This window comes from Geotrypetes seraphini, chromosome 12, assembly GCF_902459505.1.
Source record: "Geotrypetes seraphini chromosome 12, aGeoSer1.1, whole genome shotgun sequence".
NCBI classification, from domain to species: domain Eukaryota; kingdom Metazoa; phylum Chordata; class Amphibia; order Gymnophiona; family Dermophiidae; genus Geotrypetes; species Geotrypetes seraphini.
The window spans coordinates 106041046-106054578 of NC_047095.1; the positions used below are offsets into that span (position 1 = coordinate 106041046).

At 44.2% G+C, this 13533-nt stretch overlaps 1 pseudogene; it reads left to right on the forward strand.

Moving 5' to 3' along the window:
- Positions 1–1268: 1268 nt before the first annotated feature.
- Positions 1269–13533, forward strand: part of LOC117346242 — a 78835-nt pseudogene continuing 66570 nt past the window's right edge.

Below are 13533 nucleotides of genomic sequence, written 5' to 3' on the forward strand. Positions count from 1 at the left end.
AAAAAGACGTGTGAGGTAAGCTCAAAATCAGCAAATTGAAACTTAATAATAGGACTACTATGAATAGGTTGACTGGGTTACCCATTCCAGAAGGGAGGTTATTAGGTTAGATTTGGTTTTAAAATTACATTCCAAAGCAGTGTGGGATTTGTAGTCCATGATTCTATCCATTGAAATTACTGTTGCAAGTCCCATAATGCACCAGGAAGAGGTTGGCAGAAATCCAGGACTGGCTAAAAAAGGTCTCCCTTCTAGAATTAGTCACCCTAACCATAAAACAGTTTCAAAAATATATAATACAGAGTCAGCATGACACTTACGAAACAACTAATAGCATATATCAGAACATTCAAATAACAGAGATATGGACACTAATGCTTTTCTACAATTCAGCATTTCACATAGCGAAGTGCAGATATTAGATGGGTGGTCCAGAGTGAGTTGAGAAACAGGAGGTTAATCTCTCACACGAGTAACATACAAAAAATGCATCACCATAGAAAACACATGTTTTGAGATTTTCAAACTTTTTCAAATAAATTTGCACAATGTGACCAATAACTGTAAGAAGCTTTTGTGCCTATTCTTCTGCTAGTGTAAACGCAGAATTAATGACTTTCTGGGATGCGAAAACAGACAAAGCAGCATACGAAAAATGAGTTGGTGGTCACATTTTCTTTATTGTATTCACAATCTCTTTTACTGTAAACTGCCTAGAAGTCGCAAGATAGCTGGCGGTATATAAAAATAAAGTTATTATTATTATTTTCACAAAAAGAAGCGAGACCTCTTGGTAGTGAGGCTGATGATTCTAAAGTGTCATGCAAAAGTTTATCTAACTCATTTTTCTGGGTAGCTGACCTTTGCAAACTGGCAGAAAACTCACAGGAAACCCCTTTGGCTGAAAACTCTATTGACACAACTGCACAGGTTGTATGTTTTTAGATTTAACTGGATATTCAGTAACAGTGGGATCTGGATAGTCCCGGCTGTTGCCCTTAAATCACCCCCACCCCTTCACCCATAGCCTCTCTAACTAAGAATTCAACACACACTCAGATTTGGAAAAATAGCCCCTGCTCTATTTATTGATCAATAATAATAAATCAAATAACTTAAACATAACATTGCAAATATTAATAATAATAATAATAATAACTTTATTTTGTATACTGCAATACCAGAATAGTTCAAAGCGGTTTACATGACAAGAGACTGTACATCGACAGCGAAGTTACAAATAAGTCAATCAATCAATATAGCTTAGCATGTCGGGAGAAGGCAAGAAGGAGATAACAAGGTATAAACAAGTCAATCAGCGTAACTTAGGAAGTCGGGTGCAGGTAAGTAGGAGGTGCAGGTAGGTAGGTGGTATAAGGCATGGTTAAAGGCATGGTTAAAGGTAGAGTTACAAGGAGTCAGAGATATTTGTCAAAGAGATAAGTTTTGATTGATTTCCTGAAAGTTTGGTAGGAGGGAGAATTAGAAATGAGAGTGGATAGACATTTGTTCCATTTGCCTGCCTGGAACGCCAGGGATCTGTCAAGGAATCTCTTGTAGATGCAGCATTTTAGGGATGGGAAGGCAAACAAGTGGGTGTTACGTGTGCGGGTGGGGCCGGGCCGGTCAAAGTGATCTGACAGGTAGAATGGAGATGAGCCTGTTAGGGTTTTGAAGCAGAGGCAAGCAAATTTGAAGATAATCCTTGCCTCCATTGGCAGCCAGTGCAGTTTTTTTGTAGAAGGGGCTTATATGGTCTGATTTTTTGAGATTGTAGATGAGTCGAACGGCTGCATTCTGGATGAGTCTTAAGCGCTTGATGGTTTTTTTAAATGAACCTATGTAGATGATATTGCAGTAGTCTAGGATACTCAGGATTAGTGACTGGACCAGTAATCGGAAGGAGAGGAAGTCAAAGTAGTGTTTGATGGTGCGGAGTTTCCAGAGGGTACCAAAACATTTTTTAATCTGAGCTTTGGTGTGGCCTTCAAAAGTAAGGCAGCGGTCTAGGATGACTCCAAGGATTTTAATAGTGGGGTTGATTGGGTAGGCTAACCCGTTTAGTTTCAAGGAGGTGTTTGTTAGCTTGTTGGTGAGACTGGCCATCACCAAGCTCCTCCCGACCCCGCCACATCAGCAAGAGCCTGAGGGGTGGCATGACCACAGACCCCTTTAACCAGGTCACCTAACCCCCAAGGCATGGCTCCCAGATGACCCACCGCTCATTGCCGGATGAGCCCCAGCACCCAGTAGCTCAGGAGACCCACCCTTCCGAGCTACTATCATCACATTACAACACGGGTGAGCGGATGGGAAAAACTGGCGGGGGAAGCAACAAACTTCAAATCGTTCTTCAGATATGTGAAGGGGAAGCAACCGGCAAGGGAAGAAGTGGGGCCATTGGATGATGGAGACAAAAAAGGAGTGGTAAAAGAGGAAAAAGAGATAGCAGACAGGTTAAATAAGTTCTTCACGTCAGTCTTCACGAGGGAGGATACATCCAATATTCCGGAACCGGAGGACATCGTAAATGGGGATCGGGATGAAAAGCTGGTCCAACTAGAGGTAAGCCAAGAGGATGTCCTCAGGCAGATAGACAGACTAAAGAGCGACAAATCGCCAGGTCCGGACGGCATTCACCCAAGGGTACTCAAGGAACTAAGGAACGTAATAGCAGAGCCACTTCGCCAAATATGTAACCTATCCTTAAAAACTGGAGAGATCCCGGAGGATTGGAAAATTGCAAATGTCACACCCATCTTCAAGAAGGGTTCAAGGGGGGACCCAGGGAACTACAGGCCGGTGAGCTTGACCTCGGTCCCGGGAAAAATGATGGAAGCACTGATTAAGGACAGTATCTGTGAACACATAGAAAACAATGGACAGCTAAAGTCGAGCCAGCACGGCTTCTGCAAGGGTAGGTCATGCCTCACAAACTTATTGTACTTCTTTGAGGGGGTAAACAGACAGGTGGATAAAGGGGAATCCATTGACATCATTTACCTTGACTTTCAAAAAGCCTTTGACAAGGTACCGCACGAAAGACTGCTTAAAAAGCTGTGGAGACACGGGGTGCAAGGGGAGGTCCACCGATGGATCAAAAACTGGCTGGCAGACAGGAAACAGAGGGTTGGAGTGAAGGGCCATTACTCAGACTGGCATGGGGTCACGAGCGGAGTTCCGCAGGGGTCGGTGCTGGGACCGCTCCTGTTCAATATATTTATTAATGACCTGGAGGCGGGAACAAATTGCGAAGTTATTAAATTTGCGGATGACACCAAACTCTACCGCAGGGTTGAAACCATGGAAGACTGCGAAGATCTGCAAAGGGACCTAACGACGCTAGAAGAATGGGCCAAAAAATGGCAAATGAACTTTAATGTAGGGAAATGCAAGGTCATGCATGTAGGGAAAAAGAACCCGATGTTCAGCTACAAAATGGGAGGATCACTGCTAGGGGTAAGTAACCTTGAAAGAGACCTGGGAGTGATGGTGGACACGTCTTTAAAGGCGTCGGCACAGTGCGCCACAGCCTCAAGAAAAGCAAACAAAATGTTGGGTATCATTAAGAAGGGTATCACGACCAGGACAAAGGAGGTCATCCTGCCACTGTATCGTGCAATGGTGCGACCGCATCTGGAGTACTGTGTCCAATATTGGTCGCCGTACCTCAAAAAGGACATGGCGGTACTTGAGGGAGTCCAGAGAAGAGCAACTAAACTGATAAGAGGTATGGAAAACCTCTCATATACTGACAGACTGAAAAAGCTGGGGCTGTTCTCCCTGGAAAAGCGGAGACTTAGAGGAGACATGATAGAAACCACACGAGGGGGAAGAATTGGCTAGTCGATGCCCAGAAGAAGAGAGAGCTAAGCACACCGAGGACATTGACCTGAGACCGATAAGAAAATTGAAGAAGGGAAAGTCAGCGATCCTGGTGGGAGACTCGATATTGAGGCATGTGGACAGCCACATAGCAGGAGGAAGAGAGGATCGACTGGTGACCTGCCTCCCAGGAGCGAGAACCAAGGACATCGTGGACAAAATTGGGAAGGTCCTGGAAGGAGCGGAGACGGAAGAGACCGCAGTAATGATCCACATCGGGACGAATGATGTCAGCAGGAGAGACTACAGAAGAGGCACGCTGATAGAACAGTTCAAGATTCTAGGAAGGAAACTGAAGATGAGGACCCAGAAGATAGCATTCTCAGAGATCCTACCGGTACCGAGGGCAGATGTGAAAAGGCAGGAAGAACTACAATCAATAAATGCATGGATGAGGAGATGGTGTGAGGAAGAAGGGTTCCACTTCGTGAGGAACTGGACAACGTTCTGGGGCAAGAGCAAGCTCTACAGGAGAGATGGACTGCACCTGAGCGTGGCGGGAACAAGACTTCTAGCAAACAACGTCAAGAGAGGAATAGAACAGGCTTTAAACTAAGAGAAAGGGGAAAGCCGACAGTCGACCTAGCGTCGATGATTCGGAAGAAGGTATCCCGTGAAGATACTAAGGGGAAAAAAGGCAGGGAAGAAACAAGAGACAAATTACAGGAGTCAACTAACCCAGAAGAGGAGGTTAGAAAGATTGTAGCAAAAGAGAAGACACCAAAGACTGAAGCACAGGGAAAAGAAATGAAGACGACAAAATGCCAGGATCTAAACTGCATATATACTAATGCAAGGAGTTTAAGAAACAAAATGGGGGAGCTAGAAGCCATGGCCAATGCAGAGGACATAGACATCATTGGAATCTCTGAAACGTGGTGGAATGAGGAAAACAAATGGGATACAGCACTGCCGGGGTACAAGCTCTATCGCCGGGATAGGTCAGGTCAGAAAGGAGGAGGAATAGCCCTATACGTAAAAGAAAGCATACAATCGACAAGAATGGACACAGCGGAGATGATCAACAAACTGGAATCGCTATGGGTTAAAATACCGGGTAGGAAAGGGCATGAAATAAAGATGGGCCTATACTATCGTCCACCCAGGCAAACCGGAGATAGCGATAAAGAAATGGATGCCGAGATGAAGCGAGAATGCAAAAGTGGTTACACAGTTGTTATGGGAGACTTCAACTATCCTGGGATAGACTGGAGTCTTGGAAGCTCAAGATGCGCTAGGGAGACAGAATTCCTGGAGGCTATACAAGATTGCTTCATGGAGCAGCTTGTTAGAGAACCGACGAGAGGAAATGCCACTCTGGATTTAATCCTAAATGGACTAAGGGGACCTGCAAAGGAAGTGGAAGTAGTGGGACCGTTGGGAAACAGTGATCATAATATGATCAAGTTCAAGGTTGAAGTAGGCATACCGAACGGAAAGAGAACCATAGCGACATCTTTCAACTTCAGGAAAGGAAACTATGAAGCAATGAGGGAAATGGTAAGGAAGAAACTTAGGAACACTTCCAAAAAATGGCAAACAGTAGAACATGCCTGGTCTTTTTTCAAAGACACAGTGAGCGAGGCACAAAATCTGCACATCCCCAGATTCAGAAAGGGGTGCAAAAAGGGTCGAACAAAAGACCCAGTATGGATGACTAAAATAGTGAAGGAAGCGATAGGCAATAAGAAAAATTCATTCAGGGAATGGAAAAAGGACAAAACTGAAGGGAACCAGAAGGAGCACAGGAAGTATCAAAAAGAATGTCACCGTGTGGTTCGAAAAGCCAAAAGAGAGTATGAAGAGAGGCTAGCCAGGGAGGCACGAAATTTCAAACCGTTCTTCAGATATGTTAAAGGGAAACAGCCAGCTAGGGAGGAGGTAGGACCGCTGGACGAAGGAGACAGGAAGGGAGCGGTGAAGGAGGAGAAAGAAGTCGCAGAAAGACTCAACATGTTCTTCTCGTCTGTATTTACAAACGAAGACACAACCAACATACCGGAACCTGAACAAATATTCAATGGAAATCAAGCAGAAAAAAATTAAAAAGGGATCAAGAGGTGACCCGGGAAACTACAGACCAGTGAGTTTGACTTCGGTTCCGGGGAAACTGACGGAAGCACTGATTAAAGAATACATCGATGAACATCTGGAAAGAAACGAACTTTTGAAAACAACCCAACATGGTTTCTGCAGGGGGAGATCGTGCCTAACGAACTTATTGCACTTCTTCGAAGGAATTAACAAACGGATGGACAGAGGAGACCCCATAGACATCATATACCTTGATTTCCAAAAAGCCTTTGACAAGGTGCCTCACGAACGTCTACTCCAGAAACTGAAGAACCATGGAGTGGACGGAGACGTACATAGATGGATCAGAAACTGGTTGGCGGGTAGGAAACAGAGGGTAGGGGTGAAGGGCCACTACTCGGACTGGATGGGGGTCACGAGTGGTGTTCCGCAGGGCTCAGTGCTCGGGCCGCTGCTATTTAATATATTCATAAATGATCTAGAAACAGGCACGAAGTGTGAGATAATAAAATTTGCGGACGATACAAAACTATTTAGTGGAGCTGGGACTAAAGAGGAATGCGAAGAATTGCAAAGGGACTTGAACAAATTGGGGGAATGGGCGGCGAGATGGCAGATGAAGTTCAACGTTGAGAAATGTAAAGTATTGCATGTTGGAAACAGAAACCCGAGGTACAACTATACGATGGGAGGGATATTATTGAATGAGAGCAACCAAGAAAGGGACTTGGGGGTAATGGTGGACATGACAATGAAGCCGACGGCACAGTGCGCAACAGCCGCTAAGAAAGCAAATAGAATGCTAGGCATAATCAAGAAGGGTATTACAACAAGGACAAAAGAAGTTATCCTGCCATTGTATCGGGCGATGGTGCGCCCGCATCTGGAATACTGCGTCCAATATTGGTCTCCGTACCTTAGGAAGGATATGGCGTTACTCGAGAGGGTTCAGAGGAGAGCGACACGCTTGATAAAAGGGATGGAAAACCTCTCATATGCTGAGAGATTGGAGAAACTGGGTCTCTTTTCCCTGGAGAAGAGGAGACTTAGAGGGGATATGATAGAGACTTATAAGATCATGAAGGGCATAGAGAGAGTAGAGAAGGACAGATTCTTCAAACTTTTGAAAAATAAAAGAACAAGAGGACACTTGGAAAAGTTGAAAGGGGACAGATTTAAAACGAATGCTAGGAAGTTCTTCTTTACCCAACGAGTGGTGGACACCTGGAATGCGCTTCCAGAGGGAGTAATAGGGCAGAGTACAGTACAGGGGTTTAAGAAAGGATTGGACAATTTCCTGCTGGAAAAGGGGATAGAGGGGTATAAATAGAGGATTACTGCACAGGTCCTGGACCTGTTGGGCCGCCGCGTGAGCGGACTGCTGGGCATGATGGACCTCAGGTCTGACCCAGCAGAGGCATTGCTTATGTTCTTATGTTCAAGATCCTGAAGGGTATAGAAAAAGTAGACAGGGACAGATTTTTCAGATTACGGGGAACCACAAGTACAAGGGGGCACTCGGAAAAATTAAAAGGAGACAGGTTTAAAACAAATGCCAGAAAGTTCTTTTTCACCCAGAGGGTTGTGGACACATGGAACGCGCTTCCGGAGGCTGTGATAGGCCGGAGCACGTTACAAGGCTTCAAAGAAGGTTTGGATAGGTTCCTAGAGGATAAAGGAATTGAAGGGTACAGATAAGAGTAGCGGTAGGTTATAGGGATAGTCTGGGACCATTGCTCAGGCAATGGGCCTGATGGGCCGCCGCGGGAGCGGACCGCTGGGCGAGATGGACCTCTGGTCTGCCTCAGCGGAGGCAACTTCTTATGTTCTTATGTTCTTATGGAGGACCCTGGAAGAAGATGTGTCCTCCGGCTTTATAACCTTACCCCCCCCCCAATCCCTTAACACATGCCACCAATCCCCTAACCACTTTAAAGTGGGAAAATTCCCCTGCCCAATTCTCTTACCTATCGCCCTCCCCACACTCCCCCCACCCCCACACAAATTGCCTGCTTGTCTCCACGAGTGATACACGGGGCTCTCAGCCCCGTGTTACCCTACGCCCATCGAGACAAGCTCTCGGGCTACATTGAACAATTCACTGGTTATGTGCAGTCGAGGGACAGATGTAATAATCTGTGTGTAACCCTGGTCCCTTCTGGATAGTCCTGGGGTCAAGCTCTTTGGGATGGGTACCAGGTACCTGGATATATTAAACAGTTCTGATTGTCAAGCTTGGTGCAGGCCAGGGCTGGGTTAAATTCCAGTGGGACGTGGGGTTTAAGCACCACCTCTCCCTCTCTATGCAACAGTTTTAAGAGAAATGCATTCATTCCAGGAATGATTTTAAATTTATAATATTTTACTAGAAGAACTTCAGCAAACAACAAGGTCTGTACTCGTAGGTAACAGATTGTTTATTGGAGGCTTACTACCACTATTAATGAATGGGGAGTCAATTCTGAGCAGATTGCATGAGCTTCCATTAAAGGTGTTGCAATACCTGATCTAAATATATGTGAATCTTACCTATTTATACCATTACATTAGTGATTTCTATTCTGCCATTACCTTGCGGTTCAAGGCGGATTATAAAAGGAGTTATTTGGCCATTTCCAGAGGAATTGAAGAGTAGAGCATGTTGCTTCAGAGAATTGGGACGAATCTTGCGGTGTTATTTTGCCTTCAAGGATTTCTTGAATAGCATGGTTTTTATTTTTTTTCTGAACGATTTGTAGTCTGGGGTTGTTATCAGTAAATTGGAGCATTGGTAGTCTAGTTTTGCTGCTTGTGTGGCTAGAAGGCCATTGTACAGTTTTTTTTCATTTGATGTCTCTGATTGGGGGTGCGTGAACGGTTTGTTGGTTCTCCTATGTCTGGTCGAGGTAGTTTGGATTAGGCAGTTGTTTAGGTAGGCTGAGATGTCTCAGTTTATGGTTTTAAATAGTAGGCAGTAGAATTGCCTCTTGCTTGTATTGGGAGCCTGTGTGAGTCGAGGTATGCCGCCGTGATGTGATTGTGTTTCCTCAGTGAATAGATAAGTCTTAGCACTGTGTTTTGAACTGTTTGTAGTTGTTTTATCATGGTTGCGGGGCAGGGGAGATAGAGTATGTTACAATAGTCTAGAAGATCTAGGACTAGGGTCTGGACCAAGAGCTGATATTGTGTTCTGTCGAAAAATACTATAATTGTTTCTGTATTATCATATACACTTCCCCTCCATATTCGAGGTTTCGTTGTTCGCGGTTTCAATTATTCACATTTATTTCCCCCCAGGCCCCCCCTAGAGAGATGCTCGTTGGTAGCCCGCATTAAAACAACGGCCCCAGGACTTGGATCGGGGCAAGGAGGGAGGTGGAAAGGGCCATCAGAGGTGGAGGAGGGCCATCGGAAGCAGAGGGGACCATCGGAGGCAGAAGCAAAGGAAGCGAGCAGCTGCCCCAGGAGCACAGACCTTCCCTGGTGGTCTAGCGGTGACATGGGGCAGGAGCAATCTTCCTACACTCCTGCCCCATACAGAGCCATGCTGTGAATTCCTGTGGTCTCACGAGACTACAACAGGAAGTTCCTGTTGTAGTTTAATGAGACTAAGGGAACTCGCAGAACGGGGATGGGTGAGAGCCGGCTCAAAAATTATTCACAAACTTTTCCTATTCACGGGCCGGCTCTGCCTCTAACCCCTTCGAATAGGGAGGGAGAAGTATTCTCCTCTTTCTTTGTATTATTTGTGAGTTCACAAGTGGGGGGTAGGCTGTTATTTCCTCCATGTTGCTATTCCCCCTAAATGTTTCTTTATTTGGTTAAGTGTTCTGTGAAGAGTATTGTCTTTATTCCTTTCTTCGGAAGGGAGTTCCACCACATTTAGAACAAGATACTTTGTTTTCCCTGTTAGTATTTCTTTGGAGTAAACCCCCAATATGGTTCATGTAAGACAGGGTTGTCCAGCGTTGGTCCTCGAGGGCTGCAATCCAGTCGGGTTCTCAGGATTTCCCCAATGAATTTGCATGAGATCTATTTGATTGCACTGCTTCCATTATTTTTTTTAAATATATTTTTATTGAAAATGACAAGTGATCCAGACAAGAAGTCCTAAACAACAAGGTAATCATATAAGAAGAACAAAGAGAGCAAAAAGCAATCCATCAAAGACTATCCGCCCTGAAGAGAGAGTCCATCAGGGAACAGAGCCGTGTCCAGAAAAAAGGAGTAGAGCAGCCCAGACCCATATCACCTCAGTCAGGCATAACTCCAGACCAGACCACCAGCCATAATATTTTTTGCTTTAAAAACCCATCAATCCACAAGCAAACACACGCCAAACCAACCACCCCATACTGCACAACTGATACACAGCATACATACTTCAACCAATGCAAACGTACTACACAGACAGACCACCCATTCATATCCCCCCTTGGAGTACAGGTAGGGGAAGCCCATGCACCGCGGGCAGTGCCGAGACAGAAATGAGGGTAAAGAGCAATACTGCTTCCATTGTATGCAAATAGATCTCAAGCATATTTATCTGGGAAATCCTGAAAAACCGACCTTGCGAGTGCCAAGATTGGACGTCCCTAATGTAAGAGGTAATCCTCAATGTGCAGCTATTAACAAGAGTCCGAACAGTCCTTCATTCTCCTCCAATCCCATCCCATTGGGCAAGGCATTCCAGGGCTGCTGCACTCACACCAGGCAAGCATCCCACTTGGATTTTAGCTGCAGGGATGACTCACGACTAAACCTCCCCATCTGTTCGTTCTCATACAGAGGTGCAGTTTTCCTCACCTAACTGTGTTCCTGAACAGGTCTACCCATGTACCACTTTCAATTAGCTCATTCTCCCACTCCCAAAGCTTTCACTTAAACTTTGCTCAATCAGCAGGCAGTGCCTTTCTTTTACCTCAGCCCCAATTGCAGTGCCAGTCTGGGATAACCCCTTTCTCCCTATGGGTACTGGCAAGGGGTTGAAGCCACCAAAGACCTCATGCTCTCTTTTACAAGTGCTTATATTGCTCAACTCTCTTTCACCACTGACATCCTACTGTCAGTCATTTACAGTAGCCAAATTTTTCTTGCATAACATAACAGACTTACTGTATGATTTGCTGTCATAACATGCCAATCCACTAGGTCCACCACTTTTCCAGATAGCCATCAATCCTCCCTCTCTGCTCAGGCCTAACCAGTCTCAGTAATAAGGTTGCTGTATAGCTCCAGAAAAAGAGGATGGTTTGAGACACCTGGGTTTTACTTCTGCTGAAAGCAGTTTACATGGGCAATGAAGTGTTAAGTGATTTCCCAAGGTCACAAAGAGTTGCAGTAGTTATTGAAACCACAACAGGGTACTGAGGTAGCTATTCTGATTTTTAGGCTATTCATCCTCTTGAGGTAATTGTCCTGCAAGCTGAATATTGACTTCCAGTAAGTTTTGGAATAAATAATGGATCAAGGGTCAGGCTGTTTCTCATCTCCAGCACTGCCTCTACTGGGGACTGAGTTCTGTCATTTTCCTTTCACCCTCACTTTCTTCATCTCTTTTAATCAATTAAAGCCCATCCAAGACAAACCAGCAGTAGCTGTGTTTTGGCTCTCTCCCCACAGCCTAGCAACTCCCTCTTCCCAGTGTATCTCATTGCCCTTGCAAGCGGGGACAACAATGTGCATCTGCTGCCTGCGCCAGCCTTGCACACTTCTCTCTGCTGTGCCCTGCTTTTGCCAATGTCACTTCCTGTTTCCTTTCTGGCAGGATGCAGCAGCCTGCGGAGCTGACGCAAGTAGTGGAAGTATGTCACTGCTGCTGCCCAAGACATGAGGCATGCCAGGAGGGGGAATTGTTGAGCCACGGGCAGGAAAGGGTGGCAGCAAAACCCAGATCCAAGGGCAGAAGGAGAGGAAACAAGATGCTGTGGCGGTGGCAGAATTGGCAATGGTGTTGGTTGAAAATGCCAACATAACTGTGGGCCCACCCAAAATAACAGATCTGACCAGAATATCAATAAATGTGCAGGGTGAATGGAGTATTTCATCTTTTCCTGTTATCATCAACTACATTATACTGCTATGTTATTACACTGTATCCCACACTAGCATTCCAGTCAAATTAATGTTTGTCTCTAGTTAATGAAGGCACAAGATCCAAAAGATTATATTTAAAAGCAACAATCTATATTTACATAGTAATTGCAGATGACAGGAGCAGATATGCCTTAAGGCTTAACCTCTGAGCAATAAGGCACAACAGAGACCACCTGGAGTCCCCAGAGGTGTTGGAGCTCAGCTAGAAATAGAGCGGTCACCTCACCATCAGCATCTCAATTTCACTGTCTTTCTGCATTTTCCTCTGGTGTAAATGCAGAAGTCTACTTCCGTGCATTTTCTATTTATCCTTCAAAAATATTCAATTAGTGACGACCATCACGAACCATAAATCATCCCTGGCCATGCACAAGGTTAACATTTGGAGCAAGAAGGGTGAGCATTTTCACAGAAACTGTTTTATAACGTTAAAGATAGAAGCTCTACTGGTTCTGATGTTGATGATCTGTGACATCCTGTGGAAGACGGCTGAATGTCAGTGCACACTTCAGAGCTTCAAAACAAGACAACAACATGGATATTATAGAGATGGAGACATCATAATTGGGGGACTCATAACAATGGTGACCTTAAGTTTCTATACTACTCCATCCTTCAAAGTTCCTCCCTATTTAAAAACATTTAGCGCGTAAGTAGCATTATGATGAGCAACTGCCTGAATATGTTTGCAGCTTTTATATTGATATAACTAACTCATGTTAGAGGGATCTTTGGATGTGTAACCCCTCCCTCTTTGAAACTCAGTATTTTCAGTCTCTTGAGAGGGAAAAGTTAAACATACCTTTAAAAAAATTTACAAGAAATAAGAGTTTTTGTTATTTTATTATTACAATTCTAAAAGATATATATCCAAATAACTTTAACATAAAATCCCAAATAAACTTTTCCTCATAGAATTTAGTTCTTTCAAAAGATTTTTCTCACAGATTTCAAATGTAAATTTTCTCACAGGACTCCGTTGTTTATTTTACACAGCCGTTGGGTACCAGCGCTTCTTTTTTCTTCTTTTGTGATTCAGTTTTGATCAACAGCAGACCTACTTACTAACTTAAAGAAATCAAAAGGAGCAAAACCCTAACACCTTGAAAAATATGTTTGTTGCTTTAATTTTCTTTAACTACTCATAGAAAAGAAAAAATAATTGAAATTCCCTAACTTTTCCAACCCTGATGTATTTTAAACTATTCTCAAACAAACCCCAGACCAACCTGACTTTCAAACTGAACTCTTCCCAACTTTTTTTTTCTCTCTCTCTCTCTCTCTGGCAGTTATAGAATCCTGACCTGTACTGCTACGTGATCTCATCAGACCTGATGCAGACATAAACATTCCAGAATTCTCACTCTCAGGCAGGCAAATACAGCATTAAATTACCCAGCTAACAAACAAAACTTTTCACTTCAAAATAGAAACTTCTATTTCAAACTTATTTTTGTAACCCATGGTTATAGATGCAAAAGTTTCCAAAGCTAGAAACACTTATTTAATGTTCATGTTTTCCAAGTTATTCCTAGTATG